Genomic DNA, 6,875 nt, shown 5'->3' with positions numbered 1-6,875 from the left:
TAGGGTTTGTTTCCCCTTTCCCGATGCTTTATTATTTCATGTAAGAGGTAATTACTAAGAACAATTTAGTGATACTCTGTTTAGAGTAAAATACTACCTTGAAATGTTGTCAAGGTGTTTTTAAAGTCCATAAGTATTTATGGACTTATTTTTATCATTAAAAATACAAGGTTTAATTTTTAATAATTAATTCCTTGCATTTAAATGTGACTCATTTTTAATTGTATCAAAAATTCCATTTCATATTTAATTATGATAGAGAATTTTATTCTAAGGGGTCTACATATTTTTACTTATTTTTTTAGAGCTATATTTATTTTATAAATTATGTGAAAGTTTTTAATTAAATGGGCATTTATGAAATGTCCAAAATGCCCTCGGGCCCACTAGTCACTGGAGCCCAATGGGTTGGGTTAGACCCACTCGGGTCCAACCGACCCGTTCGGTCGCTCACACCGTTTATCCCCGCGTCGCCTCTACGAACCCTAACCTCCCCGTGCACTGGCGACTCGCGGTCGCCGACGCCGTCTCCGATTTACCCTCGCTGCCTTCGGCCATCTCCGGCGACAAGATCGTGTGCGTTCGCCTCGCCTTTCGACGGCGCACAAGATCGTCCGCGTCGATCTGGATTTGGTGGCCTTCCTCGCTTGCCCCAACCCAGCTGTGAGCTAGGGTTTGTGGTGCCTGATACGTCTCCGACGTATCGATAATTTCTTATGTTCCATGCCACATTATTGATGATATCTACATGTTTTATACACATTATATGTCGTATTTATGCATTTTCCGGCACTAACCTATTAACGAGATGCCGAAGAGCCGATTCTTGTTTTCTGCTATTTTTGGTTTCAGAAATCCTACAAAGGAAATATTCTCGGAATTGGACGATATCAACGCCCGGGGTCCTATTTTTGCACGAAGCTTCCGGAAGACCGAGGGAAAGGAAGTGGGGCCACGAGGCGCCGCCACAACGGGCGGCGCGGCCCGACCCTACGGCCGCGCGGCCCTGTCGTGTGGGGCCCTCGTGTGGCCCCCGCGTTGCCCTTCCGCCTACTTAAAGCCTTCGTCGCGAAACCCCCGATCACCGAAGCGGCCACGATACGGAAAACCTTGCGAGACGCCGCCGCCGCCAATCCCATCTCGGGGGATTCGGAGATCACCTCCGGCACCTGCCGGAGAGGGGAATCATCTCCCGGAGGACTCTTCACCGCCATGGTCGCCTCCGGAGTGATGAGTGAGTAGTTCACCCCTGGACTATGGGTCCATAGCATGTAGCTAGATGGTCGTCTTCTCCTCATGTGCTTCATTGTCGGATCTTGTGAGCTGCCTAACATGATCAAGATCATCTATACTGTAATTTTATATGTTGTGTTTGTCGGGATCAGATGGATAGAGAATACTATGTTATGTTGATTATCAATCTATTACCTATGTGTTGTTTATGATCTTGCATGCTCTCCGTTATTAGTAGAGGCTCGGCCAAGTTTTTACTCTTAACTCCAAGAGGGAGTATTTATGCTCGATAGTGGGTTCATGCCTCCATTAAATGCGGGACGATGTGACGGAAAGTTCTAAGGTTGTGGATGTCTTGTTGCCACTAGGGATAAAACATTGATGCTATGTCCGAGGATGTAGTTATTGAATACATTACGCACCATACTTAATGCAATTGTCTGTTGTTTTGCAACTTAATACTTGGAAGGGGTTCGGATGATAACCCGAAGGTGGACTTTTTAGGCATAGATGCATGCTTGGATAGCGGTCTATGTACTTTGTCGTAATGCCCAATTAAATCTCACAATATTCATCATATCATGTATGTGCATTGTCATGCTCTCTTTATTTGTCAATTGCCCGACTGTAATTTGTTCACCCAACATGCTATTTATCTTATGGGAGAGACACCTCTAGTGAACTGTGGACCCCGGTCCATTCTTTTACATCGAATACAATCTATTGCAATACTTGTTCTACTGTTCTTTGCAATCATCATCCACACTATACATCTAATCCTTTGTTACGACAAGCCGGTGAGATTGACAACCTCACTTTGTTTCGTTGGGGCAAAGTACTTTGGTTGTGTTGTGCGGGTTCCACGTTGGCGCCGGAATCCCGGTGTTGCGCCGCACTACATCCGCCGCCATCAACCTTCGACGTGCTTCTTGACTCCCTCTTGGTTCGATAAACCTTGGTTTCTTCGAGGAAACTTGTTGCTGTACGCATCACACCTTCCACTTGGGGTTCCCAACGGACGCGTGCTGTACGCGTATCAAGATAAATTTCTGGCGCCGTTGCCGGGGACCTGAAGAAAAGTTACTCCACAAAGATTTCTAACTCCCACGTCAACTGCACGCCAGCAAGTAAATTTCTGGCACCGCTGCCGGGGAGATCAAGACACGCTGCAAGGGGAGTCTCCACAATCCAATCTCTTTACTTTATTTTGTCTTGCTTTATTTTTTTTACTTACTTGTTTGCTGCATTATATCAAAACAAAAAAAAATTAGTTGCTAGCTTTACTTTATTTACTGTCTTGCACTCTATATCAAAAACACACAAAAAAATTAGTTACTTGCATTTACTTTATCTAGTTTGCTTTATTTACTACTGCTAAAATGGCCACTCCTGAAAATACTAAGTTGTGTGACTTCACAACCACAAATAATAATGATTTCTTATGCACACCTATTGCTCCACCTGCTACTACAACAGAATTCTTTGAAATTAAACCTGCTCTACTGAATCTTGTTATGCGAGAGCAATTTTCTGGTGTTAGTTCTGATGATGCTGCTGCCCATCTCAATAATTTTGTAGAATTGTGTGAAATGCAAAAGTATAAAGATGTAGATGGTGACATTATAAAATTAAAATTGTTTCCTTTCTCATTAAGAGGAAGAGCTAAAGATTGGTTGCTATCTCTGCCTAAGAATAGTATTGATTCATGGACTAAATGCAACGATGCTTTTATTGGTAGATATTATCCCCCTGCTAAAATTATATCTTTGAGAAGTAGCATAATGAATTTCAAGCAATTAGATAATGAACATGTTGCTCAAGCTTGGGAAAGAATGAAATCTTTGGTTAAAAATTGCCCAACCCATGGATTGACTACTTGGATGATCATCCAAACCTTTTATGCATGATTGAACTTTTCTTCGCGGAACCTATTGGATTCAGCTGCTTGGAGGTACCTTTATGTCCATCACTCTTGGTGAAGCAACAAAGCTCCTTGATAATATGATGATTAATTACTCTGAATGGCACACGAAAAGAGCTCCACAAGGTAAGAAGGTAAATTCTGTCGAAGAAACCTCTTCATTGAGTGATAAGATTGATGCTATTATGTCTATGCTTGTGAATGATAGGACTAATGTTGATCCTAATAATGTTCCGTTAGCTTCATTGGTTGCTCAAGAAGAACATGTTGATGTAAACTTCATTAAAAATAATAATTTCAACAACAATGCTTATCGGAATAATTCTAGTAATAATTATAGGCCATCTCCTTATAATAATGGTAACGGTTATGGTAATTCTTATGGAAATTCTTACAACAATAATAGGAACACACCCCCTGGACTTGAAGCTATGCTTAAAGAATTTATTAGTACACAAACTGCTTTTAACAAATCTGTTGAGGAAAAGCTCAATAAAATTGATATTCTCGCTTCTAAGGTTGATAGTCTTGCCTCTCGATGTTGATCTTTTGAAATCGAAAGTTATGCCTAATAAGGATATTGAAAATAAAATTATTACTACAGCAAATGCCATCCAAGTTAGAATTAATGAGAATATAAGATTGATGGCCGAATTGCATGCTAGGTGGGAAAGAGAAGAAAATGAAAAACTAGCTAAAGAGAATAATGTAGCTAAAGTTTGGACTATTACCACCACTAGTAATGTTAATGATTCACATGTTGCTGCACCTCCTACTATCAATGATAAAATAATTGGTGTTGTCAATGTTTCCACTCCTAGTGCAAAGCCCGCAAAATTGCTCGAAGCTCGCTAAAAGCTATTGAGCCGCTCTGTGATAAAACTGCTGAATTTTTTTCCAACATTGGGGATGATGATCCCATTTCTTTAGATTGTAATGGTTTGGATTTTGATGATTGCCACATCTCTGAAGTTATAAAGTTCTTACAAAAACTTGCTAAGAGTCCCAATGCTAGTGCTATAAACTTGGCTTTCACAAAACATATTACAAATGCTCTCATAAAAGCTAGAGAAGAGAAACTAAAACTTGAAACTTCTATTCCTAGAAAGCTAGAGGATGGTTGGGAGCCCATCATTAAGATGAAGGTCAATAACTTTGATTGTAATGATTTATGTGATCTTGGTGCAAGTATTTCCGTTATGCCTAAGAAAATTTATAATATGCTTGACTTGCCACCATTGAAAAATTGTTATTTGGATGTTAATCTTGTTGATAATGCTATAAAGAAACCTTTGGGGAGAGTTGATAATGTTCGCATTACCGTTAACAATAACCTTGTCCCCGTTGATTTTGTTGTCTTGGATATTGAATGCAATGCATCTTGTCCCATTATATTGGGAAGACCTTTTCTTCGAACTGTTGGTGCTATCATTGATATGAAGGAAGGTAATATTAAATATCAATTTCCTCTCAAGAAAGGTATGGAACACTTCCCTAGAAATAGAATGAAGTTACCTTTTGATTCTATTATTATAACAAGTTATGATGTTGATACTTCGTCTCTTGATAACACTTGATATACACTTTCTGCGCCTAGCTGAAAGGCGTTAAAGAAAAGCGCTTATGGGAGACAACCCATGTTTTTACTACAGTATTTTTGTTTTATATTTGAGTCTTGGAAGTTGTTTACTACTGTATCAACCTCTCCTTATCTTAGTTTTGTGCATTGTTGTGCCAAGTAAAGTCTTTGATAGTAAGGTTCATACTAGATTTGGATTGCTTGCGCGATAGCAGATTTCTTTGCTTTGTCACGAATTTCGACCTGCCTCTCGTAGGTAGCTCGGAAAAATATGCCAATTTACGTGCGTGATCCTCAGATATGTACGCAACTTTCATTCAATTTGGGCATTTTCATTTGAGCAAGTCTGGTGCCTCAATAAAATCCATCTTTACTGAACTGTTCTGTTTTGACAGATTCTGCCTTTTATTTCGCATTGCCTCTTTTGCTATGGTGGATGAATTTCTTTGTTCCATTAATGTCCAGTAGCTTTATGCAATGTCCGAAGTGTTAAGAATGATTGTGTCACCTCCGAACATGTTAATTTTTATTGTACACTAACCCTCTAATGAGTTGTTTCGAGTTTGGTGTGGAGGAAGTTTTCAAGGATCAAGAGAGGAGGATGATACAATATGATCAAGGAGAGTGAAAGCTCTAAGCTTGGGGATGCCCAGGTGGTTCACCCTGCATATTCTAAGAAGACTCAAGCGTCTAAGCTTGGGGATGCCCAAGGCATCCCCTTCTTCATCGACAACATTATCGAGTTCCTCCCTGAAACTATATTTTTATTCCATCACATCTTATGTAATTTGCTTGGAGCGTCGGTTTGTTTTTGTTTTTGTTTTTTTTTGAATAAAATGGATCCTAGCATTCATTGTGTGGGATAGAGACACGCTCCACTGTTGCATATGGACAAATATGTCCTTAGGCTTTACTCATAGTATTCATGGCGAAGGTTGAATCTTCTTCGTTAAATTGTTATATGGTTGGAATCGGGAAATGCTACATGTAGTAATTCTAAAATGTCTTGAATAATTTGATACTTGGCAATTGTTGTGCTCATGTTTAAGCTCTTGCATCATATACTTTTCACCCATTAATGAAGAAACACCTAGAGCTTGCTAAATTTGGTTTGCATATTTGGTCTCTCTAAAGTCTAGATAATTTCTAGTATTGAGTTTGAACAACAAGGAAGACGGTGTAGAGTCTTATAATGTTTACAATATGTCTTTTATGTGAGTTTCTGCTGCACCGGTTCATCCTTGTGTTTGTTTCAAATAACCTTGCTAGCCTAAACCTCGTATCGAGAGGGAATACTTCTCATGCATCCAAAATCCTTGAGCCAACCACTATGCCATTTGTGTCCACCATACCTACCTACTACATGGTATTTCTCCGCCATTCCAAAGTAAATTGCTTGAGTGCTACCTTTAAAATTTCCATTCTTTACCTTTGCAATATATAGCTCATGGGACAAATAGCTTAAAAACTATTGTGGTATTGAATATGTACTTATGCACTTTATCTCTTATTAAGTTGCTTGTTGTGCGATAACCATGTTTTACGGGGACGCCATCAACTACTCTTTGTTGAATATCATGTGAGTTGCTATGGATGTCGCGTCTTGTCCGAAGTAAGGGAGATCTACCACTTTAATGGTTAGAGCATGCATATTGTTAGAGAAGAACATTGGGCCGCTAACTAAAGCCATGAATCATGGTGGAAGTTCCGATTTTGGACATATATCCTCAATCTCATATGAGAACACTAATTGTTGCTACATGCTTATGCATTAAAGAGGAGTCCATTATCTGTTGTCTATGTTGTCCCGGTATGGATGTCTAAGTTGAGAATAATCAAAAGCGAGAAATCCAAAATGCGAGCTTTCTCCTTAGACCTTTGTACAAGCGGCATGGAGGTACCCCTTTGTGACACTTGGTTAAAACATGTGTATTGCGATGATCCCGGTAGTCTAAGCTAATTAGGACAAGGTGCGGGCACTATTAGTATACTATGCATGAGGCTTGCAACTTGTAAGATATAATTTACATGATACATATGCTTTATTACTACCGTTGACAAAATTGTTTCTTGTTTTCAAAATAAAAGCTCTAGCACAAATATAGCAATCGATGCTTTCCTCTTTGAAGGACCTTTCTTTTA

Source organism: Lolium rigidum, chromosome 4 (genome assembly GCF_022539505.1).
Source record: "Lolium rigidum isolate FL_2022 chromosome 4, APGP_CSIRO_Lrig_0.1, whole genome shotgun sequence".
Taxonomy (NCBI): domain Eukaryota; kingdom Viridiplantae; phylum Streptophyta; class Magnoliopsida; order Poales; family Poaceae; genus Lolium; species Lolium rigidum.
Note: the sequence above shows the minus strand (reverse complement) of the source record.